This window comes from Schistocerca piceifrons, chromosome 5 (assembly GCF_021461385.2).
Source record: "Schistocerca piceifrons isolate TAMUIC-IGC-003096 chromosome 5, iqSchPice1.1, whole genome shotgun sequence".
NCBI classification, from domain to species: domain Eukaryota; kingdom Metazoa; phylum Arthropoda; class Insecta; order Orthoptera; family Acrididae; genus Schistocerca; species Schistocerca piceifrons.
In genome coordinates, this window is record NC_060142.1 from 187,932,522 (window position 1) to 187,960,010 (window position 27,489).

The following is a 27,489-nucleotide window of genomic DNA, read 5'->3' on the forward strand; positions in this document are numbered from 1 at the left end:
CCAGTAATCTTGCTGCCAGAAAGAGTTATGTGCATCTCCCAGAAGTAGGAAAGGTGAGGGGAGTTGAGAAATTAGAGCACCCAATACACATTGTGGTACTTTACCTTCTGGAGGAAGGTAGATGTTGCAGATGATAATTTCCTGCATTGTCCATACACTGACTGCCACAGCTTCTAAAGGTGTCTGAAAGTGCACGGATTCGCAATACACAGAGATAAGGACCTACATACAGACTCCACCTGTCAGGTGTCCTGAAGAGCAACACAAAAAGCAGGTGTATTACTCAAGAATTGTCATAGATCAGTGTCAATTCCACTGGAGAATGAAGCTTTCTGTAGTTTGGGAAGGCATGATGGGACCAAGGAAGCAATTTACACCTCATAGCAGCTGCCATCGATTTAGTGCGTTTATTCATTTCCATTGCAGCCGAGGCTTCTGTGAGATCTAGGTCTTCTGGGGATGCTGGAATCTCCACCTCATCTTCAGATGTAGAACATGTGGTGTGGGAGCCACCGGAGTCTCTTGTTTCTTAGCAGACTCCTTCTTCATAAGTTTGCCCTCTCGATGCTCATTAGGAGATTGCTGGGAGGGCTACCCTGAAGAAGCTTCAGGTGCAAATGAAGAGCCTGAAGATCTTTGATCAGCAGCTAGTCGCTGTCTCTTTCAGCCTCTGGCTGGTGTCCACTTCTGCATTTGTAGAGATCTTGGAAGGGACCTCTTTAATTAATGTAAGAGGAGCTGGAGGAGGCTATTGCTTCATGGCTGGGGGGAGGGGGGAGGGAACCAATATCAGCAGTGTTTGGGGGGGGCAGTGTTGCCAGTTGCCAAAGTAGAGTCTTTGGGAGCAACAGAGGAAGAAGTGCCTCCAATAACCAAGGCGGGGGATGTAGCTGAGTGGCCCGGAGGGCCTAATGAAGGAGACAACAGAAATGAGTGGCCTACCATCGCCAGTGAAACAGACGTTGTCGTAGCTGCAGCATAGATGGAAATAAAGTGAATTGGCTTCAGCTGGTCAGACTTCTTTTCAGCCTCTTGGTAGATCAGCCTGTCCAGAGTCTTGCATTCCACAATTTTCCACTCCTTTTGAAGAACTGTGCAGTCTAGCGAGCAGGGAGAGTGGTGCTCTCCACAGTTGACAAAGGTGGGAGGAGCGGCAAAAGGAATATTCAGATGCAACACACATCCACAGTCTCTTCACATGACGCTGTAATTGCACTGGAAAGACGTGTACCTGGATTTTCAGCACTTAATGCACTGCACAGGCGTAGGGATGTATGGTTTTACATCATATCAGTACAATATCATTGACCTTTTCAGGTAACGAATCACCTTCAAAGGCCAAGATAAAGCGACTGGAAGCAACAGTTATCTTTCGGTCCCCTATGGATGCGCCAGATTAAGTAAACACCCTTTCGTTATAAATCATCGCAGAGCTCATTGTCGGACTGCAGTACGAGGTTCTGATCCAAAATAACCCCCTGGTCCATGTTTAGATTTAAGTGGAGAGAGACTGAAATGGGAATATCACCCAGCCTGTCACAGGGAAACATCTCATGTGACTGGACTGGGAATGCTGTCCGAATCAGCACTGACTCATTTCTCATTTTGGGCAACACAGCCACTTCCACAAACTTATCCTCCAGGTTTTCAACAAAAAATAGGGAATTTGTAGCCGTAAAGGAGTCCCCATCTGTCCTGCAGCAGACTAAGTACCAAGGCAAATAAGGCTCAAGGCTCCCTGTTTTCTTTAGACCTATCTTCTTCCCATAGTGTACCGAGGGACCGGAACAATTTTGGGTGATACTTCTCAGCACTGATCTCTAGCCTCCCCTTCTTAGAAACTGCTGGGGCCATTTGGCCACCAGAAAAAGATGACTTTGTCCCTTCATTGTGGGTCATCTATAAAGATGCCACCCATTCCTCCCACGGGCGCCACCCAGCCACAGCAAAGGCCACTTGTGCACTAGCCATTGCCAGAAGTCCTGATGCCCCAAAACGATCGGCACGTGTGGGACACGTGGGGATGCATGGGGAATGTGTAGCTCAGGCATCAGTACTGGAATCCCTGTATTGTCATGGGTCTACAATCAAGATGGTGCAGGATGACCCCCCGCAATGGACTGTTACTGGGCTAGATATTGGTTGGGAAAATCTCCATCATTATCATGGGTGCGGAAGAGGACAGCGGATAATGAATATAGATGGTGCACCCTGAAAGGTGTCATCACCCAAATAGCTGGATTATGGGTGGAGTTTTAGAGCCATGACAACCAGAGGTGCATAAGGTCTCGTCACACAATAGATATACGATGCACCATGTAAGGCGTCCTTACGTGAATGGCTAGCACTTCTGTAGAATTCGGAAAGGTGGAGGTAAAACCCAAATAGGGGACCAAAACTTATGAAGCCAAAAGGTAGGACACTCCCTTTAGTAGCCTCTTATGGCAGGCAGGAATGCCACAGTTCTGTTATAGCCCCTGAACTCGTGGGGGGGGGGGGGGGGGGGAGGGGAGGGGGGGGTGACTCGCCAGCTGACAACTCATCCAAGGACAGTATTCCCCATCTGTACGATTTAATGGATGCCAGAGCCCTGGTGGAGACTACGCAAAGTACTGAAATCAATGTTTCAGTGCACGTCGATACCTAGGACCTCAGAGCTGTTTCTGTTATTAATCTGTAAACTGAGCCGTGGTAAAAATTGCTGTTTTGAAGAGCGCGCCGCAGCGCGTAGTGTGAAGCAGTCGCCCTCCGTTTCTGGCGATGGCGCTGCTGTGGCAATCGCAGCTTTGGTGTCTCCCTCTGGTGGGAAAGAGGATAGGTTGCCTGTTCACGTGCATTTAAGGGGAGCTATGAGCTCGCCAATCGGTCAGTCTGTGTCAGTCGGGTTCAGTCTGGAGTCAGTCTGGGTCAGTCTCTCGTCCCCAGCTTGCTAGTCTGTCTCTCGTCCGCATTTGTGAGGCAGTTAGTGTCTATCTGTCGTCCGGAGCGATAGTATTTCTTTCGTTCGCATCAACGTTTAAAGCCGGTAAAATGAGAGTCTTTCCACTCCACCAGTAAGAGAACTCAGTGACTGGTCGCCCGGTCGGGGCTTGGTTCCCACATATGAGTCTGCGCGTTAGGCCGCCAGTCTGCTCGAGTTTGTTCATGGCAATGGTCATTGGCGGTTGGATCGATCGGTTGGTCGGTCGCGCACTAGGACACAACATGTCCGTCTTGAGCGTCGGCGCATGTGAGGTCGCCACGTGAGTCCAGTGGGCCGCGGCGTATAGCGAGGGGTAATGACTTCGCGGTTGACACGAGATCGACAGGAGCCAACCCACGACATCAGTCTGGCCGATGCGAGCTGCGACGTCGTGAGACGAGAGATCGGCGCGCCTTCCTGCGTCCGTTGGAGCGGCTGGCAGCGGACGGTTCGGGAGAGTGATTTGGGTGTGCTGCGCTAGGTGTTCTGGAGAAATCGCCGTTTATTAGAAGTTAAGTGATTGGTGATATGTTCTGTGATTTACTCTTGTTAAATTCTACTTGTTTTCTTGGTCAGTCTCTCGTCCCCAACTTGCTCGTCTGTCTCTCGTCCGCATTTGTAAGGCAATTAATGTCTGTCTGTCGTTCGGAGCTGCCTCTGTCATGTTTGTCGGATTTGCTGTGTTAACGGATTTATTGCTTGGAGTGTAATGGCCTGAAACCTGAAATATGTTTGATCTTGCCAATCATCTTGAGAGGCGGTATATGTGTACTGTAGAGCATGTTAACTCGTTTGGCCAACCTTGTATAATTTTATATAAGATTGCATTTCATGGGCTTTTATTTAAATGGTCGTTTTAGTATATAAAGTTGCCACCCTACCACCGTAAGACCTTTCTTAGAATTTAAAATCAAGTTGCACCTTCGGTGACAAGTTAATATTTTAATTTTAGTGTTTGTACCATTTCCATTCCTCCTACGCGGGGCATAGTTTATGTGCTTGTGTGAATTGTTAAAACTTTTAGTTTAAAGCAATCTGGTGTGTTGCAGATTTGCACCAGTGTAGTCTCTCAGGGGTTGTTGTGAGCGATTGTGACTACGGTCGCGTCAAAAGGGAGCGGCAAGGTTCTCAGCCCGAAAGCTCATACAGTCAAAAATTTGTTTCTTTCTCCTCTGAATAAATTGTAGCTTGACATTTAGAGGGTGCTTTCTGATTATAATTTTAAATCTGTTTCTTTAAAAAAATAGGCTTTTAGGCACTATTTAAGTGAATTAAATTACCATTTCTTAAAAGCAATTTGATTATGATTTCATCAGTTACTCCCTGGCGACTACTTCCACGCTTACATAGTGTGATTAAATGTGTTAATGTTATTGATGAATCGCTAGTAAATAAAATAAATTCTTACGAATATTCTTGAAAATAAATGACGGTTCATAAATGCAATAATTTAATGAACTCCTCATCCACTGTTGCAACAATAGACGTTGAGTGAACTGGAAACCTCTAAGAGGGTGTACTAACTTTTTATTTCTGGCAGTGTATAAACATAAGTTAGGCTATCTGAGGTTGTTTCCTTTTATCAGTACCGACACTCCCACGAGTAAATGTTCCTGTGTTTCGAAATTTGTTGCAAACATCTTCCGCTCACAGTAGCTGGAGTCATTGTTGGAAACAGGTTCCGGTGTTCACGAGGTTTAACGTAATTATCAATTATTAGACCAAGCAGCAGCCGCCCGAGCGAGGAGAGACGTGCTGATAAACAATTGCTCGCTGGCGACTGACGTCAGGTGCCGCGCAGCTCGTCAGCGGAAGAGCGACAGAACCACAGCGGACGGGCCCCACGTCACGCCGCACGTGACACGGGGGCGATGTGACGCGCTGATGCGCTCTCCGATATCGTGATGACCGCCCGCCGTCGATTCCAATTAAACAATATGTGCGAAAATTAAACACGCGTGCACAATAAACCACCGCAGCCGGCGCCGCTCGCTAATTACGCGGCCACGCTGCTATAATTACACAACGAGGTAATAGCGGGCCGTGATTTCGGGCGTGCGGCGACGACTGGCGGCGCGGATGTGTGAGTGTGCGCGTGTTGCCGGGTGTGTGAGAGAGAGAGAGAGAATGAAGCAGCGAGGTCCCGTGATCATGCCGCGCTGCGTGTATGTGTGTGGTGTGTGTGTACTGGGTGCCACATTCATTACGGTGAGGTTTTGGTGGGCAACGTTTCATTAAACAGCCAGCGCCATATGGAGATCTCGCCACCCCACTAGGCTAGTTTTCACTCCGGGAAATACACAACCTCAGTTCCACGTCCTTTTAAACAACACGTTTTCAGTACTGACTTCTGTCCGCGTCGGACTGTTTACGTGTTTATCTTGAGTTTATCCGCTACTGTCAAGGTACGAATTATACACTGAAGTGGCAAAAGTCATGGGATACCGATATGCACTATGGGTGTCCGCAGGAGAGTGCCACTGGCGGCAACTGCACTTACTGAGAATTTATTTATTTTAGGAATATGAAAAAGGAGCTATAATCGGAGCACCCGGATTTTTATGACCTAAAATACCTGGAAATGAAGAACAAAAATGTTCCCGGAAACTCAGGAATACAGAAATACAAGTAGTTGTGGAATGAAATAAATAAGAACTACAGGGAAGCTAAGACGAAATTCCTGCAGGAAAAATTTGAAGACATCGAAAAAGAAATGATTGTCGGAAGGACAGTCTTAGTGTACAGGGAGGTCAAAACAATCTTCGGTGAAATTAAAAGCAATAATGGTCACATTAAGAGCGCAACGGAAATTCCACTCTTAAATGCAGAGGAGAGAGCGGACAGGTGGAAAGAATACATTGAAAGCCTCTATGAGTAGGAAGATTCGTTTGATGTGATAGAAGAAGAAACAGGAGTCTGACTACAAAGTCTTTCGCGACGGAGTCCTTGCATAAAAAGTTCTCGGTTTACTTGCCTCGTCAAATTTGGATAAAATCCCAAGCTTTCGATGACTACCTCCGTCATCTTCGTCAGGGGTAAAACTGACTGTCGTGGACCGAACCTGCACAATGGACTGAGAACTGCGAGGAATGTAAGAAGTCTCCCTCTGTGCTCTTTCTTTATCAGTTCTCCGCCTGTTGCGATGGATGGCGCTGCAAGCAACGCTGGATAAAGCGCGCAAATAAAATCTATGGATATATAGGCCGCTACCTCAGTACGCGCCTGTTTCACTATGACGTCATCCAGCCAATGAGAAGCCGTCCACTGCTTATAAAAGCGGAAGCCTCACTGATCCACGACAGTCAGTTTTACCCCTGACGAAAATGACGGAGGTAGTCATCGAAAGCTTGGGATTTTATCCAAATTTGACGCGGCAAGTAAACCGCGAACTTTTTATGCAAGGACTCCGTCGCGGAAGACTTCGTAGTCATATTAGTTTCCTCTACGGGGAGGATGTAGCGCGAAGTGTTCGTCTGCTGGAGAAGCTACGTTTGAAACAGTCACAGCTGCTGAGTAATCTGGCTTTTCTACAACGTTGTCGTGACAAGGAGGTTGTACCAAATTTCGCAGCTGTCAGACATCACATCCGAACAGCTGCAGTGAATAGAATTTTGCGGAAGACAAGTCATGCGATCGTCAGGGAGAGGATACATCATACGAGGTATGAACTGGATGCCAACGCTCGCTCCTTATATAGTTGTCATCTGTTGTTGTCTGCAGTTTTGTCACCTTGGGACTGGGAATGGGTAGACACGACCTTGGCTGCACATCAGCGAGCTAATTTAAGCAAGACTACAGCAAAACAGACAGATAAATTTGTGCGCCTAAACCGAGGAAAAGGAATTTCTGGGTCCAGCGACGCACATCGCACTGTTATCAACTTCTCCGACAAGGAAATTGATGACGCCACCATCTCGGTTCTCAGTAAGGGACTAAACTTTTCTTTAGCTCCACAAAAGCTACCAGTGGCCGAGATTATCAGTGGAGTAGAACAAGCGGTTCGGCACCTTCCTGAAGAGGCAGCAGGTGAGGTAAGGCTTGCAACTAGTTGGATTTTAGCAACAGCCAAGCCTTCTAAGTCCAATGTAAGCAGAGTGGAGAAACTGGCATTGAAATCGTTGGGGAAGGATGAAGAGTTAGTTGTACTACCAGCTGACAAAGGGAATGCTACAGTTATTCTCAATGCTACCGATTATCATAAGAAAGTGGCCATATTATTGGAAGATGCCACGTACCGTATTCTTAAACGGGATCCCACGGCAGCACTTGGTAGGAAGACAGGGGAGCTACTGAAGAACTCTGGCCTCCCAGAAGAACTAGTCAAGAATCTACGACCAAGAGCAACAAGGCCACCCAGGTTATATGGTCTACCCAAAGTCCATAAGGATGGGGTTCCGTTGAGACCTATTGTCAGTGCTATTGGGTCTCCTACATATCGGTTGGCAAAATACTTAACCAAATTATTAGCACCTATTAATAACTAAGAAATGTTTGTTGACATTATAAAGCAGATGAGGATAGGTCCGAATGACATCATGATCAGCCTAGATGTGGTCTCTTTGTTTACAAAAGTTCCGGTGGAAGATACATTAAAACTGTTGGCTGCTCATTTCTCTCCTGAAATACTGAAATTATTTCGACACACTTTGACGATCACCTATGTTTTGTATTGTGGAAAATATTATGAAATGACTGACGGAACAGCCATGGGTTCGCCACTGTCACCAGCCATAGCTAACTTCTTCATGGAGGATTTCGGAGAACGAGCGTTGAACAGTGCTCCCTTACGTCCATCCTGCTTCTTCAGGTATGTTGACGATACATTTTTAATCTGGCCACATGGCAATGAGCCACTGCAGCAGTTTGTTGATCATTTGAATGGTATACATCAGAACATAAGATTTACAGTGGAGGTGGAGAAGGATGGAAAGTTACCCTTCTTAGATGTGCTGGTGGAGCGAAAATTAGATGGACGTCTCGGACATTCTGTGTAGAGAAAACCGACGCATACAGATTTATATCTAAACGCGCGTAGTTTTCACCACCCAGCTCAGAAGAGAGCTATGTTGAATACCCTGGTACACAGAGCAAGGAATATTTCGGACAAGGATCATCTCGGCTCCGAGATTAACCATCTGACGACGGTGTTCATAAAAAATGGATATTCCGATCGTGATATCAGATCTACTATGACGAAGAAACCAAGGAAGGACGCTGTTCGAACAGATCAAGAGGACCAACACATCGCGCGGCTACCATTCTGCGGTGCAACGACCAGCAAGATCGGCAGAGTCCTGAGCCGGCAGGGAATCAGACCAGTCTTCCGGCCACCCAGGAAGATTAAGGAAATGCTGCGACCCGTGAAAGATAGTCTCAGCCTGAGAGTACCGGGAATTTACAGCATTCCTTGCGAGTGTGGGAAAAATTACGTGGGCCAGTCTATAAGAACTGTTGCCGATCGCTGTGTGGAACATCAGCGTCACCTGAAAAACAGGTATCTAGAAAAATCAGCGGTGGATGAGCATAGTTTGTTAAATAAACATAAGATTTTATTCGATGAAACAAGACTACTTGCTCACGCTTCAAAATATTGGGACTCTGTCATCAGGGAAGCAGTTGAAATTAGGCTCTGTGAAAATAATTTCAACAGAGACTCCGGTTATGCACTCAGCAATGAATGGAAGCGCGCAATTGATAAAGAAGGAGCACAGAGGGAGACTTCTTACATTTCTCGCACAGGAGTCGATTTAGAAGAGACAGGGGATCCAGTATTAGAATCAGAATTTAAAAGAACTTTGGAGGACTTACGGTCAAATAAGGCAGTAGGGATAGATAACATTCCATCAGAATTTCTAAAATCATTAGGGGAAGTGGCAACAAAACGACTATTCACGTTAATGTGTAGAATGTATGAGTCTGGCGACATACCATCTGACTTTCGGAAAAGCATCATCCACACAATTCCAAAGACCGCAAGAGCTGAAAGTGCGAAAATTATCGCATAATCAGCTTAACAGCTCATGCATCCAAGTTGCTTACAAGAATAATATACAGAAGAATGGAAAAGAAAATTGACGATGCGCTTGATGACGATCAGTTCGGCTTTAGGAAAAGTAAAGGCACGAGAGAGGCAGTTCTGAAATTGCGATTAATAATGCAAGCAAGACTAAAGAAAAAACAAGATACGTTCATAAGATTTGTCGATCTGCAAAAAGTGTTCGACAATGTAAAATGGTGAAAGATGTTCGAAATTCTGAAAAAAGTAGGGGTAAGCTACAGGGAGCGATGGGTTATACACAATATGTACAACACCCAAGAGGGAATAATAAGAGTGGACGACCAGGGACGAAGTGGTTCGTATTAAAAAGGGTTCAAGCAAGGATTTAGCCTTTCTCCCGTACTGTTCAATCTATACATCGAGGAGGCAATGATGAAAATAAAAGAAAAGTTCATGAGTGTAATTAAAATTCAAGGTGAAAGGACATCAATGATACGATTCGCTGATGACATTACTATCCTGACTGAAAGTGAAGAAGAATTACATGATCTGCTGAACTGAATGAACAGTCTAATGAGTACACAGTATGGATTGAGAGTAAGTCGAAGAAAGACGAAGGCAATGAGAAGTAATAGAGATCAGAACAGCGAGAAACTTAACATCAGGATTGATGGTCACGAAGTAGATGAAGTTAAGTAATTCTGCTACCGAGGCAGTAAAATAACCAATGACGGACGGAGCAAGGAGGACATCAAAAGCAGACTATCTATGGCAAAAAAGGCATTCCTGGCCCAGAGAAGTCTGCTAATATCAAATATCGGCGTTAATTTGAGAAAGAAATTTGTGAGAATGTACGTCTGGAGTACAGCATTGTATGAAGTAAAACATGGACTGTGGAAAAACCGGAACAGAAGAGAAACGAAGCATCTGAGATGTGATGGTACAGACGAATGTTGAAAATTAGGTGGACTGATACGGTAAGGAATAAGGAAGTCCTACGCAGGATTGGAGAGGAAAGGAATATGTGGCAAACATATATATGTATATAAGGAGAAGGGACAGGATGATAGCCGGGAGGGGTGGCCGAGCGGTTCTAGGCGCTACAGTCTGGAACCGCGCGACTGCTACGGTCGCAGGTTCGAATCCTGCCTCGGGCATGGATGTGTGTGATGTCCTTAGGTTAGTTAGGTTTAAGTAGTTCTAAGTTCTAGGGGACTGATGACCTGAGAAGTTAAGTCCCGTAGTGCTCAGAGCCATTTGAACCATTTGACAGGATGATAGGACATCTGTTACAACATGAGGGAATGACTTCCATGGTACTAGAGGGAGCTATAGAGGGCAAAAACTGTAGAGAAGGACAGAGATTGGAATCCATCCAGCAAATAATTGAGGACGAAGGTTGCCAGTGCTACTCTGAGATGAGGAGGTTAGCACAGGAGAGTAATTCGTGGCGGGACGCATAAAACCAATCAGAAAAAAAAGCAAATGGATTAACAAAATCTTGTACATGGCTGCACGTTCAGAGACCGTGAATAGTTACAATTGAAAGAAAATCAGCCCTCGGTCACTATTTTTAACAAATTAACCTGGTTTCGACACTGCTAGGAGTGTCTTCCTCAGAATTTAAACAAAGAATGGTCTATATTCTATAACATGGACACAGAAACATGACTAAAAATGTATGATAGAGTATAAGTACGGAAACGTCGTGAAAGACTGGCAGTACTTATATGTCATTTATAAAATAATAAATATGCCAAAAGGGCATTAGTCACAAAGATATTTAAGATAAATAAAACTGTGATGGCGAGCCACTAAGGGCTGCTCGTTACTTGCGTGGTGCAGGTTCGCAACGCAACGCAACGCAAGTAACGATCAGCCCTTAGTGGCTCGCCATCACAGTTTTATTTATCTTAAATATCTTTGTGACTAATGCCCTTTTGGCATATTTATTATTTTATAAATGACATAAAAGTATTGCCAGTCTTTCACGACGTTTCCGTACTTATACTCTATCATACACTTTTAGTCATAATTCTGTGACCATGTTATGGAATATAGACCATTATTTGTTCTAAATTCTGAGGAAGACACTCCTAGCAGTGTCGAAACCAGGATAATTTGTTAAAAATAGTGACCGAGGGCTGATTTTCTTTCAGTTGCAAATGGATTAAAATGTTCCACCCTGTATGTATACAGGGTGGTCGGGAAACAGTCTGAAAAACTTGTAAGGATGTTAATGGCTACGTTGTGCTGAGATGTAATTGTCGAGAAAAAAATTCTATCTGTTCCACCATTTCCGACTTAATCAGCATTGAAGTTAGCGAATCAGACCGTTGCTGGCCTGCCAGAGACAATGTCGCCAGTCGTGTTCTTCGTTTGCTTTCCTAAAACCGAACAAGAGAGTGCTCCAAAGTTGGGCATGGGATGATAGTAAGGATCGAACCCGAGGCAAAGGTTAAGCGGTCTCGCTGTTAGAACAACTGACACAAATTGCCTCTGAAGGACCAACTGGGAAAAAATTAGTACACTTTTAGAGCTTTACAATTCACTAAAAATTATTATTGCAGGAGTGTATGTGAAGTACATGAAGTGATTACGTTTTTAAGTTTATAGATCAACAGCACAAACGGTACCAGATATCGACCCATACCGAAATACACAAAGTAGTACGTTATGTAGCCTCCACGGGCGCCAATGCAGAGGCTGTCTGAGGCATCCAGTCGAACGTATAGATGGAGAATATTGTAATGGGATACGTTATATCGCGCCTGCTCGGTCTGTGCACGTAGGTCTGTAAGAGTTGTCAGCTGATGAGTCACTTCCCGTTCCATTATATCCAACACGTGCTCGATTGGTGACCAGGGCTGAGATCGTACTGGCCAGAGAAGCTGCTGCACAACTTTCAGAGCACATTGAACTCCATTGGCAGCAGGTGGACGAGCTATTAGAACAACACACCACTGATGTGGGTTACCAACACAAGTACAAGGATAGCGTACCAATAGGGACAAGAAAGGAGGCATGAAGAGCGCCAAAAACAGAAATAACAATCATCCATTTATTGCACCATTACACACGCACATCATGGTATATGAGACATTATAAGTTCCATAATAAAATCTATTATGACAAACAATATGTATCACGAAGGGCACACATAATGGAGTTTAAGAAATTACAATGGCACATCAACGCCGCTATAACAAAGAGTGTGCATAATGAAGGTCGCACAATTTTACCAATGTAAGAAATTAAAATAATACTAGCATAAAATTAACTAAAATGCGTTGAAGGAAATGTTTATGAGAAGAACACGACGGGGCCGCAAGGGAGGAGGCAACACAATACTTAACTCAGGTGCACCAAAACAAACATCGGACACCAGGTCGCCCCAACAACGGACACGTAAGGCACGCAACTACTTTCTCCGTTGCGGTTCCGCGCGTTCCACCCAAGTAATAGCTACCTGAAATATTTTAATACTTGGAACAGTACACCAGTGATCAGTAAATTAATAAAAACAATAACATGACATTAAAATACAATAATTTAAGAAAATCACGTCATATGACTATTAGCTTAAGGTCTTTCGGTAATTAACAGATTACGAAAAGGTAAAGGGGCATGTGCCACTATTAAATCTTACGTAATTACACTACTAAATTTCTTAGTACCCAAGTTGCAATTAACGCAACAAGAATTAAATCATTTAAGTAATAATGTTACATTAAAATAGTAATAAAATAATTTCATACAGCAGAGGACCAAGAATGGCCCGATCAGTACTCCCCAGTAAAGCAGTTCACACAAATGGTACTCCACGGCTCCGAGCACACAGCCCCATACAAAATGCAACACAACCACAGCGACCCGGCGTACTACCAGAACCACCAGGCAGTAAACCAAAATCGTACTAAGCCAAAACAAGGACCGACTTTTAAAATAACGAGACCTAGCCCGGGCCGGACAACAGACCACATGCCGGGAAATCCATAAGAAACCTCAGCCAACTTAATACCGAAACAACAATTTATGAACAATATGCAAAACACAAGACCTGTCAATCCAAAGGCTTCCGTTTAGTCGCGAAGGTCTGCTCCGACCCGCCTGCTGAGGTGCCAAGCGTCGTACGGAGTGCCGAATCAAGCTTAATCTTCGTTAACGGAAAGCGGAAGCACCGCAAGACAAAATAAACTCCAATCTAACTGCGCAAGGCAAACTCTAAGGAGTGCCACTCGAAGACTATGCACTTGAAGATCAGACATAAAGCACCCAGATTAACGTGCCGCTGAACGACGCACTTCCATCACTAGCGTCTAGTAGAGTACGGAGAACAGCGTACCCCATCGATATACATCCATGGGACGGTAAATGAGGATAGCAATCCCAGCGACGGAGAGACAGGAGGACGAAATGACATCCCGCCGCACATAGAAGGTATTTCAAACTCAGGCTCGACAAACTAGATTTCGCTCCCCTTGCTAATCAAGTTAAACGGCGCACCACGCCGCTGTCCACACTATTAACCGTAAAATCACTGTCCGGTCTTCCCATCGGGCCCCACTCGGCGTCCAGACGCAAACAACCCCAGCCGAGCCGAACTGTCTTCACGCCAAGGCAGCCACCTCTTTACCTCCTTTCGCGCCTCCAGCTAAGCTCCGGCCAGCGATCACACACGGAAACAATCTCCTAACGCCAAAGCGCCGTCTGAGTGAAAACTCAGCACTAAGATCGATACGGACTTGGAAATAAGCGAGCACCGTAACAAAAATGGCAAAAGAACGGTTCTGACAACGTCCTGCACTTTCCGAGAGCTGGTTAGCGTCTTCTCCAGAAACACTAAAGGTCAACAAGTGTTGTGGTTTATTGAATCCCACACTATCAGTGGTGGGGTGGGGCCAGTGTGTCATAGACGAATTCACTCTACGAGACAGTGCTCATCAAATCTGCGAAGTACTCGCAAAGGACAATCACTTGCGTACAAACGCTGCTTTCGTCGTTGAAGACAATGGCACTATATTCCATCTTCCAAGTGATCCTCGGACGGCAACAATCGAGCCTTGCTGTCGTGGGAGTGGCAGACGGGCTAGAGGTGTGCGGCTCCTTACTTCCACTTCTAGTCAATGGTTCACAACAGTTCATGTTGACACGTCCGGGCTTACAAGCCCTCTTATCTGTGCTGTGGCAACTGTGCGATCTGCCATTCCTGCCATTACAGTGCAACGATTCTGGCTGTCGTCTGCGCTGCCTAGACGACCAGAACCTCGTCTCGGGGAGAATATTCCCGTGACCACTGATATGAGCATCTTTGTACAATTGACGCAGCTCGTCCAACTAGTGTGGCAAATCTCCGAAAGGATCATCCCGACACTCAGAAAGCCACAATTTGACTCTTTTCAAACTTTGAATGTCCCACTAAGCGTCTAGCTCCTAATACAATTCCACTTTCAGTTTCGGAAATCGGTAGGAAATTCAGTATTCCGAGATCCACAGTGTGACTAGAGTGACGAGAATACCAAGTTTCAGGCATTATCTCTCACCATGGATAAGGCAGTGGCCCTCACTTAACGACCAAGAAAAGCGGTGGTCGCAATGTGTTACCAGTATTAACAGACAAACAGCACTGCGCGGAATAACCGCAGAAATCAATGAAGGCATACGAAGAACGTATCCATTATGACAGTGTGGCGAAATCTGGCATTAATGGGCTATGGCAGCAGACGACCGACGCGAGTAACTTAGCTAACAGCACGACATCGTTTGCAGCACCTGTCCTGAGCTAGAGTTGAACTCTAGCCGACTGGAAATGCATAGCCTGGTCAGATGAGCCCCGATTTCAGTTGGTAATAGCTGATTGTAGGGTTCGAGTGTGGTGCAGACCTCAAGAAGCCATGGAGCCAAATGGTCAACAAGGCACTGTGCAAACTGGTGGTGGATCTATAATGGTGGGGGCTGGGTTTACATGCAATGGACTTGGTCCTCTGGTCCAAGTGAACCGATAATTTACAGTAAATTGTTATGTTCGGCTACCTGGAGACCATCTGCAGTCATTCAAGAACTTCTTCTTAAACAACGATGGAATTTTTATGGATGACAATGGGCCATATCACCGGGCCACAGTTATTTGCGATTAGTCTGAAGAACATTCTAGACAATTCGAGTGAATGATCTGGCCACCCAGATCGTCCGACATGAATCCCATGGAACATTTCAGTGACATAATCGAGAGATCAGTTTGTGCACAAAATTCTGCACAGCCAACACTCTCGCAGCCGGCCGCGGTGGCCGTGCGGTTCTAGGCGCTCCCGTCTGGAGCCGCGCTGCTGCTACGGTCGCAGGTTCGAATCCTGCCTCGGGCATGGGTGTGTGTGATGTCCTTAGGTTAGTTAGGTTTATGTAGTTCTAAGTTCTAGGAGACTAATTACCACAGCAGTTGAGTCCCATAGTGCTCAGAGCCATTTGAACCATTTTTGAACACTCTCGCAACTATGGACGGTTATAGACGCAGGATGTCTCAATATTTCTGCAAGGGACTTCCAACAACTCGTTGAGTCCATGCCACTTCGAACTGCTGCACTACTCCGGTTAAAAGAAGGTTCGACACGATATGTCTTTTGCATATTTGCATATCTTTACAAGTGTCTGCCTCCTCTGTGTTACCACAGAGTACGTGTGGACGTTCCCTTTATACATAACGCAATACACACAGGGTGCCTAGTTACTTTCACGGCTCTCAGTGAAATGCATGGGCTTTCTGCTAAAGTTCGCTAACCAGCAGTCATCTAATGTTTCCTGCACAGTAAACAGCATGTAGGTCAAGATCCGTTATCTAGAGGTTGTAATGAACTGTTAGCGAGAAACTGATACTTATTAAATGACTGATTTTTATACTTTTTTGGGATGCCACTCGTATTTATTCTAGTGGAACATGATAAACTGAATTACAGTTTACACGTCGTTAATGATTTCACAAGTTTTTCATCTAAATATAGGCAACTGATCGCACATTTACATATTCTTTTGAGAGTTGGGGACTTAACATCTCTTTATTGAATTGAAATACAACCGATAGCAATAGACAACTTCTGTGCCTCGTGGCTACTCATTCCAAACTGATGAGGCAGCACAAAGACTTCACTTGGGTGGGAAGTTTAGGCGGAACTCGAAGATACACGAATTGCCTCATCTGCCTTTACGTTTAATTTTTCTTCCTAGTTTTCCTTATCGTTATGACTTTTGAAACACGTGGGTGATAATCTGCTATTTAGAGTTGCCTATACTTGAATCTCAAGGATATTAAATGCGTAGTTTTGATAATATTAATGATAGAAAATTAGCGTTTTGGGGCGCTGCTTCCAAATACTGTGATCGATTACAATTCGGTCGGTCTTTCTCACGAAACAGAATCGTCTTCTACTGCCACCTCACACCACTTATTACGTCACCTGTTTAATGCTGCAGACTCAACTGCTCTGAGGAGCCAATCTTGAGGCCAGATGCAATGGCTGCTAAAACAAATATTACAGGTTTCCAGGCGCGTCAACTGGTTGAAATGCCACGCCATCTACTCTCCGGTCATTGTTAAGTGAAATGACTGCTGCTAGGGTACTGGTACGCCCCCTTTCTCTAGTTGTTGACTGTGACGTCATTGGTATACCGGTATCACATAAACGGGCATACATTGACTACTCGTTCGATGCGCCCACTTCAACTTTGCGATCGCTAGATCGCAAGCCGCGCTGACCTGTTGGCCAACGTCTCTAATTAGTGGTGTGATTTTTTGGAAGCAGACAACGACGATGCCTTGCTCTTCCTCGGCGTCCCAGTTCGCCGCAAATAAATGGATGCATTCGACACGGTTACTACAGGACACCTACACACACCGATCTTAACTAGAACGCCAGGAGCCGTCATCACCCAGCACATAAGCGTAATATGTTAAAGAATTTGGTAGAGCGTGCAAAAACCATATCAAACACCGGTAACCGGCCCCAAGGACTGAGCCACCTACGCAACTTGTTCAGGAACAACGTCTTCAGCGATCACAAAATAAATAAAGCGATAACAAGCGATAAGGACACAGACGAGGAGTAAGAAAAAAAGTCTTCTTTGCGGTGCAGGGGATCCGTTTCGGTAAGATAAGCCGATTTCTAAAGAGACATAAAATCAAATTGATCTGACCTCTGTCAAATATCCGTCAATTACTGAGAACGTTAAAGACCTGACAGGTCACAGAACATCTGGGGTCTACAAAATACCTTGCAAGAGAAGTGAGCGTTGCGTCTGACAAACAATGTGTACTTTAGAACACGGCAAGAAGGAGCGTGAGAGGATATATCACCTACCGTATTCTCAAAAATACACTTTAGCTGACCAAGGAATCCGTCCCGGGAGCAGATTTGACGAGCCCTCTGTCGTGGGTCACACCAACAGCTTCAGGGCCAGTTTAATTAAGAAGCCATCGCAATGAAAATACAGTAGAGCCCCGTTAATCCGAATTAATTGGCCCCGGACCTTGTTCGGATTACCGATTTGTTCGGATTAGGCGGAATTACGGTGACCAGTTTCTAGAACGAAGTACACCAAGCAAATAAGTAGGTACACCATGGTAACAAACGTGAACAAGTTGGGGAACAATGGCTCACTCTCACTCCCTGCCCTTCTTGTTGTTCATTGTTGAGACCTTTGTCGTGTCTGAGGTCAGTGCACTGCCAGTTGGCTCGCAAAGCGCTTTGTTGTGTTAGTTATCGATCGCTGGCAAGCCTAACAGTTGTACTGTATTCGTTACTGGAGAGGAGCTTTCTTCTGACCGTAATGCAGCGACGGAATACTTGGGTGAGTTTGAAAATATGTTAAGAGAAGGAAATTATTCTGCCTAACAAATTTATAACTCTGACGACACTGGCCTTAATTTTAGGGCATTGCCAACAAAAAGCCTGGCATCAAAAGCAGAAGACCATGCTCCTGGTTTTAAAATGTGCAAAGATCGTGTGATTTTATTAGCGTGTAACAAAGCTGCTGGTAATCACAAACTGCATTTAATGCTGCCCGTATATTATCGCAACCAGATAAAAGCATAGATGGATGGTAAGCTGTTCAAAGAATGGTTTCACGGCCAGTTTGTTCCCTCTGTTCGACGATTTTCGAAGGAAAATCATTTGTCTCCCTGTGCAATCCTTTTGTTAGATAACGAGCCGTCTCAACCCAGGACTGAGGAATATGTGATGGAGAAGTTATGGCGAAGTTTTTGCCACCGAATGTTACACCACTTCTTCACCCGATGGACCAGGACGTACTGCAAACATTAAAACTGATTTACAGAAAACAATTTTTAAGAATGCTGAACCAAGATGATAGCATTCCCTTAGTAGACAAAACAGAAAAGACCAATGTGAAGGATGTGGTTTACTGGGCCGCTGAGGCATGGCAGAATATTTCAGAAAATACTCTGAGAAAATCGTGGAGAAAACATCTCTTGAATTTCAGGACAACCTAGTTGAAAATGAAGAGGAAAATCTACTACAAATGGTACAGACAATCCCTGGATGTGAAGAAGCCAGTGAAGGAGACGTAGATGAGTGAATGGCAGCGGATGGGGCATGTGTGGAGAACATAACTGACGCTGATTTAGTTGCTGCTGTGACTCGAGACCAGGAAGAAGTGGATTGCTCTGACGGAAATGACAATGAGCCTGAAAGCGACAAAGGAGAGCTGGTGCCACACAGTGACGCAGCAGAAGCCCTCGACCTCGCGCTACGTTATTTGGAGCAACAGTCCACTGCTACACCTGCTGATTTGATGTTTATCAGACGATGGCGCAACTATGCGTCATATAAAAGACTGTCTTCATTACGTCAAAAAACGATGACTGAGTTTTTGTCATCTAAAAATTAGGGATAAAATGTCCGCTGTATTTTAGTAAGTTTGACAGCTTTTTCTTTCATTGTTATGCATTGTTTAACCTAATGTTTTCTTACCAGTTTTTCTAATACATGCTAACTGTACTGTGTAAATTAAAATAGTGTGTATCTACAGCGGTTTACTGCACAGTTTTCGATACTTAGACTAACATTTTTCATGTTTGGATTAACCGAACGTTCGAATTATTCAGGTTCGGATTAGCGGGACTCTGCTCTAACTGACAACGCCCTTAACAGAGACAACGGCCTGCAGCACAGTGTAGTGTGGAATCCGGCAATCATGATGATGTGTGTATATCGAATGCAGTGCCAATGTGTGTCTGTACATAGCAATATCGTGGGTATCAGTAATGTCAAAGCTGGCAACTAGATTACATAAGGTTGCACCACCAACCTAACAGCAGTCACTCCGTTTCACAGTTGGCCAAGGAGTACTTGGTGGAAAGCTCATAACATTTTAACGACTTGACGCAGCTGGAAGCCCGAGGACTTACATGGATTACAATCATTATTTCACTTCCGGTAGACAGTACAGATTTTATTAAGTGAATGTGCAAGTATAAACAACTGAAACGGAAGCTAACGATGCTAGTAACACATAGTGGCCCGTACTTCAAAGGCACCAGAAATATTGGGGATCCTTACCGGCTCATTACCCATCATACGCCGCACATAAGTCACGGAGACTGATTGTCACTGTGGCTTTGTGGTCGATGTTACTCCAGGTGTGTTAAATACGATTGAGAATAGGTGATCTGAGAGTATCTGAGAGTCCAATAAGTACCGTCATGTCTGTGTACTGCTTTTTAAGCCGTTCTGATACAATTCGGTATTAATATGGTGGTACAGTGTCTTTTTAAATATACGGCTTGCAGCGATTCCTGGGCTTGCAAAAAGAATGGTATTTTCCTTTCTCAATACATTAATGGATGTGAATATGCCGGTTCCGCTAATTGTTACGTGGGTGAAATTCCATATGGGGAGACTATGTTGGATAAACTGATTTTTGGAAGAGAGGTCTGCACACATCGTGTCTTCTAATGTCGTTGTTCTCACTGGAATTCCTCTCCGTAGTTTATGGCTTGTAACAGTTATTTTGTACGTGAATGTAAGTATGGTCATTGGGCATCACTGGAAAAAATGGATGCCCCTGATTTATCCAATTGGGTGAAATAAGGAACAAATCTGGCGATTGTGGTATATCAATGTGCCACATGAGAGTTAGTCAAAATCCATATGTCAGTGGTACTATCGCAAAGTCTAACGGTAAAATCGATCACAGCAACTCTCATACAAAATGTCACTGTCTTTTCTTGAGAGTCATTTCATATAGCACCAAGCGTTAGTCGAGCCATTTTTAACATTTTTATCAGTTTTAACTACAAAAATATAAGTTGCTTGTTGGCTAACCACTTACGCATTAACATCAATGAACAACGAAATAGACTTCTTGATGACCAGACCTACAATGTCTCACTTGACCGAGCAGGACACATTTTAGTTAGACGTCACAGCCACAGCAATGAATGCAGATCTGTACTGCCAGAATGCGACGTCCACAACTCGTGATGTAGTGATTGGCACTACTTAACGAGCAGCTACATGGTTTTTACGACGCAAAGCGCTGTATGGACCCCATCACTTGGGGTCGCTGTTTACGCAACCACCAGAGCATCATGGTGTACCGGGTGTGACATCAGACCGAAGGCATAGCACAAGATGACATGAGACATCTTCTGCAACCATTGGGTGTTTATCCCCCGACGAACGAGAAGACGACCTGGACATTCCACCAACTGACCGCTGCGTAAATCCCCGGAGAAAAAGAAAAAAAACACATTATACCCTTTCTTTCTCCCTCTTTTTCTACCACACGGCCTGAGACGCGTTTTTGTTTCGGTTTAGTTCGCGGCCGCAGCCTTCAGTGGTGGCAAAATTCCGTTCCGGTTGGATTTAGTGTGAAAGTGGCGGTAGCATTAGATAACACTTTTGTTCGGAGGTTAGATACAGTTTTGGAAGTAATATGGGTTATGAGTGTTAGAGTTCTACGCCTGAAGTGGAAGAAATCTATACAAAAAAAAAAAGTTGGTCCACATATGCCTTTCGATGCAAAGCGGCTTGAGCAAAAAATAAAATGAAATAAAATAAAAGTTCCCAACTGGGTCAGAGATTTTCTTCGCTGGGAGACTGGGTGTTTGTGTTACCCTAATCATTTCATCTTATCTTCATTGAGGCGTAAGTCATCGAAGTGGCATCAAATAGAAAGATTTGTACCAGGCGACTGAACAACCCCAGATGGGGTCTCTTGACCAGTAATGACATACAATAAATTTCGTAACTGCTATTAACAACGTATGATGCCCGTGATCGCACAGTAAATTCCTGTGTCGTTCACTGGTGCGAGATCAGTGTACGCTTATCAGGGTTGCAAATACATCGCATGTCACAGTCCACCGCACGTGTATACTTTTACCAACCGCTTGAACGTTACCCTGCTGATGAACTGGATGCCTCTCTTCAAGCAATTTTCAGTGTATTCAGCATACGATAATCACTCCAAACAAGGTCCCTTGTGTTGTGGTGTTAGCGGCAGCCTGTGAACGAGATAGTAATTCCCCAGTCTGGCTGCAGCTCGTCTCTGATCAATGAAATGGGACGCTACAGAACGTTTCACAGATTTCATAGCTTGTCTTCAGAAGGTGTTTGTTGCGCAACATAGCGATCCCCCATTGTGGTTGTCAGACCAGGTCAAGGAGAATCTTGAGGACAGGTAAGCGTAGTCTCATGTTCCCATGCTGTTCAACATGGGCCACTCTCACATCTTTGTGCCCCACAAATCAGGATATTGCACAATTCGACCAGTTGGACAAAAGGAGATCCACATCTTCGCCAGATGGTGACAACGCTGTCCCACACAGATATGCCACATCTTAGTGCTCTTCACAGTATCACCCCTTACATACACTACCAGGCGTGATAACTACACACGAACAACAATAACGCACCCTGCTAGCCAATCTACCTGTCATAGAGGATTGCAACCATAACTGAAACCACCGATGTCGCATGTGACTCATCCGCACACGTATAAATGACACTTCACTTCACTGCTTACCTGAGTGGTCCTTCTGACAACTTGATTTTATACTCATCACAGCAGTAAGTAATTTGAAGACTCAAAGAAAATTGGTGCTACCCTATCGTAACAATGTCATTGATACCTCACAATTAGAATTGGGATAGCTTTATGGAAAACACATGGAAGTTGGACCCCCAAATTTCTTTTGTTGCTTCATGTAAAACTTCATTTCTGAACAACAAATCATAATTACAATTTAAAGAACTCATTAAAATAATGAGAATTCTCTCAATCAAAATTTAAATGGGCTTTGTTAATTGAAAACATTTTTAAAAATTATACTATTAAGAGCAGGGCTTGAAACTGGAAGTATACAGTTCTCAAAAACAAGATAAGAACAATTTTCGAGCTTAGGTAACTGTTACACGATTGGATAACATTCATCCAAATACAGGAAGGATCACACGTGACACAGCTGATTTTAGCTGTTCGAAGGCCGCTTAGTAATATATAAGCCTTAATAATAAGTAAGGATAAGCAGTAGAAAGCACAATCCCTTAAAACAGAAAAATTGGGAAGGCATAAAATACAAATATAAATCCCAGCCGCCTACACTCCAACCAAACATTGAAAATGATGTTTAATAAATATACAATTACCGAAAATTCAAGGTAAGTTGTAAGATCGTGCAATTGAAATATACTTCCGACTGGTACAAACTAGCAGAAACATTGACAATAAATGGTTCAAATGGCTCTGAGCACTCAACTTCTGAGGTTATCAGTCCCCTAGAAATACTTAAACCTAACTAACCCAAGGATATCACACACATCCAAACCCGAAGCAGGATTCGAACCTGCGATCGTAGCGATCGCGCGGTTCCATACTGTAGCTCCTAGAACCGCTCGACCACTCTGGTCGGCCATTGACGATTATCTTAAATAAATATACAGTTGCCCAAAATTCAAAGTAAGCTGAGAGCTACAACAGACGGCTAACACACTGCCAACAAGGAACAAGGAACCAAGTTTGACAGCACGTGAAGTTACTTACTGACTGTGGACCAAGGTGGATGGTTTATGTTGATAAGTAACACGTCTTAAAGTTAACGCAATGAGAAGTAGAAATAAGAGTGCGAGGTTTAAACGAGCACTTAAAAAGGTATAGTGAGGAGGAACTACGGGCTTGGAAAACACGCCTTACACCTCCTGAGCTTATTAAATGCACCAGACATAGCAAACTACTGGTTCCCGCATAATCGGGACACTCCCCCGTGGCACGCATCAGATGATCAACTTTACTTAACTTGAGCCACCACGACGCAACTGGCAGGGGGACGAGACTGCAGACCAACGCAGATGCCGTGTGACCACGGAAGTGCCGACGCAGCAAAAGGCAAACACGCCTTTGCTCAGGACCCAGGAAACAGGACCGCGCCGTTTGCTGCCAAAGCTACCCTGCCAACACATACGAAAAGGGAACAATAATCTGCGCAAATAACGCTGCACACAAGAATGCCAGGGAGTACAAAATGTGAACTAGAGGCACAAGCGACTACCGATACAGGTTACAAGTTTAACACCCTTTAAAGTTACTATTATTCATAAACGGAAATAGTAGCGCCTGCTGATGCAATAACTCAAGCATACACGTATACCAAGACTGTTTTGCCTCCTACAGAGAACACTGGTACACTTTTACGACATTTGGCCTGGAACACAAATTGCAATTAGTAACACTGACCGATTATCATGCAATCACTCGTAGGTTCGTTAATATAACAGGTCCAATTCCATTTAAGACAGACATGGCCTTACAATATGAAGTTCTCAAAAATAAGAAAACAACAGTTAACTCCATAGGAGCCATAGTTAGTGGCGCCAGTGGAATGCCATGCCGAGAAGGTTAGAGCCGCCACGGCTCACTCACTGTAAAAAACATTCTTTTAAGAAGATTCCGGTTGCTAGCCATGAAGGAGCATTTTAAAGTTTTAAAAATTCTGTTACGATTACAGAACTGAGGTTAATTTTCTTTTGTCAAATTGACTTTACATGTTAGCGATGCCAACTATGAAAGTAATACGTAACACAGTGGTTACATTCCTTAAAGTTTTTGAATGTGTAATTATTGAAATTTATTACTTAAAAAGATTGTCAAGTTATTGTCAAGTAAACTTAACCACCAGCAACTTTTCAAAGCGACCACAGTATTTCACTAAAACATTAACAGCTCTTTAAGCTACTGTTCAATTATAATTGAATTTAAGTAGAATTTATGGCAAACATTCTTTGTCATAAGACCCGGATTCTGATAGGACGTTTTGAACCATACAAATTTACACAGAAACATTCACAATATTTATGATCAGGAAATAGGATAAAGTAAGCTACCCTGGGTGAATGAATTTATGAAGCTTTCTGCAGAGCTGTCTGTATTCGGAAGTTGCTCATTGTTTAATGACTGTAGCATTCTGAACAGTTCTAGGCACAATTAAATTTACGGAAACGTTGTTGCCTTAATCGTTGAAGATGTTGTACTGGAACTGCATATTTTTGATCGCTGGTAATCTGTCAAGCTGCTTACGTCTCAAAGCTGCTGTAATGATACCGGGCGAACCACGTTGCCTGTAGAAGCAAAATTCCATCTTACATTATGACCTGAAAATCTTGCACTTTGGAACCAACAATTTTGAGAGACGACTTTCCAACAACAACCACACCAAACCTCATTTCAATTGACGCAGTATTGGTGCTATGGAAATTTCACCTCTTCAGACATGACACACACACACATGTCCGCACACAAAGCTATTCAGTCTTCGCCTTTCAAACTTTCTACGCTCTCTCCAATGTCATTGAAACAAGCGGCTGTAAATCCCTGAATGGATCCCCACTTTGCGTACCCTGTGTTCAAAAATGTAGATAGATGATTATTGACACTAAGAATGTTACTATTTACTACAATGAACATACATGATACTCATATAACAGTTACTATGAAATAGTTATTTATGCACCTTCATTTAGATAGTATCGGAGATTTGAAAGTTGTCACTTTGGTCAACATTTCAGAAACGAATTTCGTGGTTTCAGATAATTTCAAAAATGTTTATAAACTTTAGGCTGTGTTTAAGCCGTTAGATTACACAGCTGTGCCAATTTTAATTCCAGTCGACGGTGTGTATGTAATATCCAACCCAAAAGTGTCCGAACTACCTGAATTGTGTTCCACCTTATTTACATGTAGTCCACACAACGTCCTCTAATCTGTTTTCAGTACCGTCACTTGACTATACAAAATGAATAACACAAGAGAGCACTAGAGAATACTCCCCTTTACGGTAGTCAGTCCCGATGAAAATCAGCACTGCAATATTGCAAATATAAGAGACGCGTCATTAGAGATTAGACATCACGTAATGCTTGTAAACTCAATTTTATTACGGTAAGTGCCATTTCAAAATCACTACCACACTCATTAGAATTTGAGTAAACTATCTCCGTCACATAATTCATTCCAACAATCATTAAGTAAAAATAAATATTTCTAAGAACAAGACGTTTTGATACAATAGCCGACTCCTAAAGTATTATGACAATTCTAACTAGTTTTACTCTTTGAAAGGTTTTCCCACACATGTGAAACATTGTTGCTCATACGAGTGTTTCGTCATAAACTGGGTGTTGAACTAACCAGTTAAAAGCAACGCCATTAACAGCGGCAGGCGCTTTATGGAAATCTCAAAATTAATATCATACTCGTGATTCAGTAACTATTGGTGCACAACATTAAACGTCATGATGAATTTTTGTTTTGTTTTGGATTTGGACTGAAACTAAGGACCTACAGCCTTGTACCTAACCACAGATTTCGTGCCTGACCGAGAATCGATGACAGCGACGGTCGTCATTGGTGACTAGTCGTGAATTATCGAAGTTTATACCAATATCAGTTAGTAAATCTGAAACTGAGCTGCCTGGAAACCTAGCAACACCCTGATCTCCCTGTTAACCAACTATGAAAAATGTTTAATATAGTGTCAGGTAAAAACGTAAGCACGTGTTTAAAACGAAGTGTCGTGAAGCGGACTCAAACCGAGTACTTAATCAGATTTTTACCTAAATAAAATTAGATGTTACATATCGAATTTTTTCACCAGCAGCGAGATATTTGAATTTGAAATGAGGATGCAATTCTTCTGCCTGACCGGAAATCGTACTCAGCACCTACCGACGAATTTTTTGCTCACCAGTAGTGAATGCGTGCGTGTTTGACTAGAAATAACGGCGCTATCGATGTTGTTAGTAACAAATGAAGGTACATTAAAAATGAAAATTATTAATAACCAGTAGTTCGGAGTGCATATGCTAGGGCCTGAAATGAAACAATGAATGTTTGTTCTGGACCGAGATTCGAATCCACATATGTGCCTTTTGCGGACTTGGGGAAAGCACTCGTAGGAGTGGTTGGTCATAAACTTGATGTTCAACCAACTGGTTACAAGCAGGGTGATTAACAGCGGGAGGCGCTCTATGGAAACCTCAAAATTAAAATCGCACAGCGAAGTGATCGAACCATATCGTTCTGTGTGGGTCAGATAACACGAAAGAGGATATTCCGAATTCGAATCTTAGTGCAGCACCAAGTTTTTCAGAGTCTCAAATTCAAATAAAATAAGAACCCTGAGATCCTAAATGGCTATTGGCTCACCAAATAAAATAAAGTTTCTAGTGCAAGGAAACTCACTGGCGATAGAGTTTCTGTGTGCTGCGACTTCCGCCTCTCCATTCCTTCCTCTCTCATTGAGACGACGACGAATGGTCGACCTGCTCACACTTAACTGGAGGAACTCAACCTTCAGTTGTTAGATGTTTCGTAGTTTTAGCAGTACCATACAATTAGACGTTAAACTCGAACTAATGATGTCCACACTTACAGGATTGCAATGTGTGACAACTCTTCGGCAAACGATAATGCAGTGCTATCAGACGACAAAATCGACCTGGCCCAGACTGTGCAGGTTTTATTTTGAAACCTTTTCCTTCCTGGGCTATAAGCTTTTCTTATTCAGTAAATTGGTGACCATCGTTGCGTAATATGATTTACGACTAAACTAAATTCCTTCGCCTATGACAACGTTAAACGAAATCTTCTTAGTAGCCCTAAACAGGGGCTTTTGAAGCGATTACTTCCCGCATTCTACCGCATTTTGTTGTTAGTAGGGAAAAACTTACTGGCCAGAAAACTAATATCCCAGAAGGAAAGGAGGAACGAAATGAAACCTCTTATTCTGAGAGATCATGCGACCTTTATTTCAGTGACTAAAAACTCAAGTGCAATGAACATTGAAGTTGGCCGCACGATCGCACTTTTGGTATCAGTACGATGTTACAGTACGTGAGGCCTGGAATGATGCAGAGCCAATTTAGGTCAGGAACATACAGAAGCTGAAGCCACAGCACCTTAAAACACTGCAACTGGTTTGCATCGCTCACTCCTGCAGCACAGCTGCAGAGCCCAGTGTATT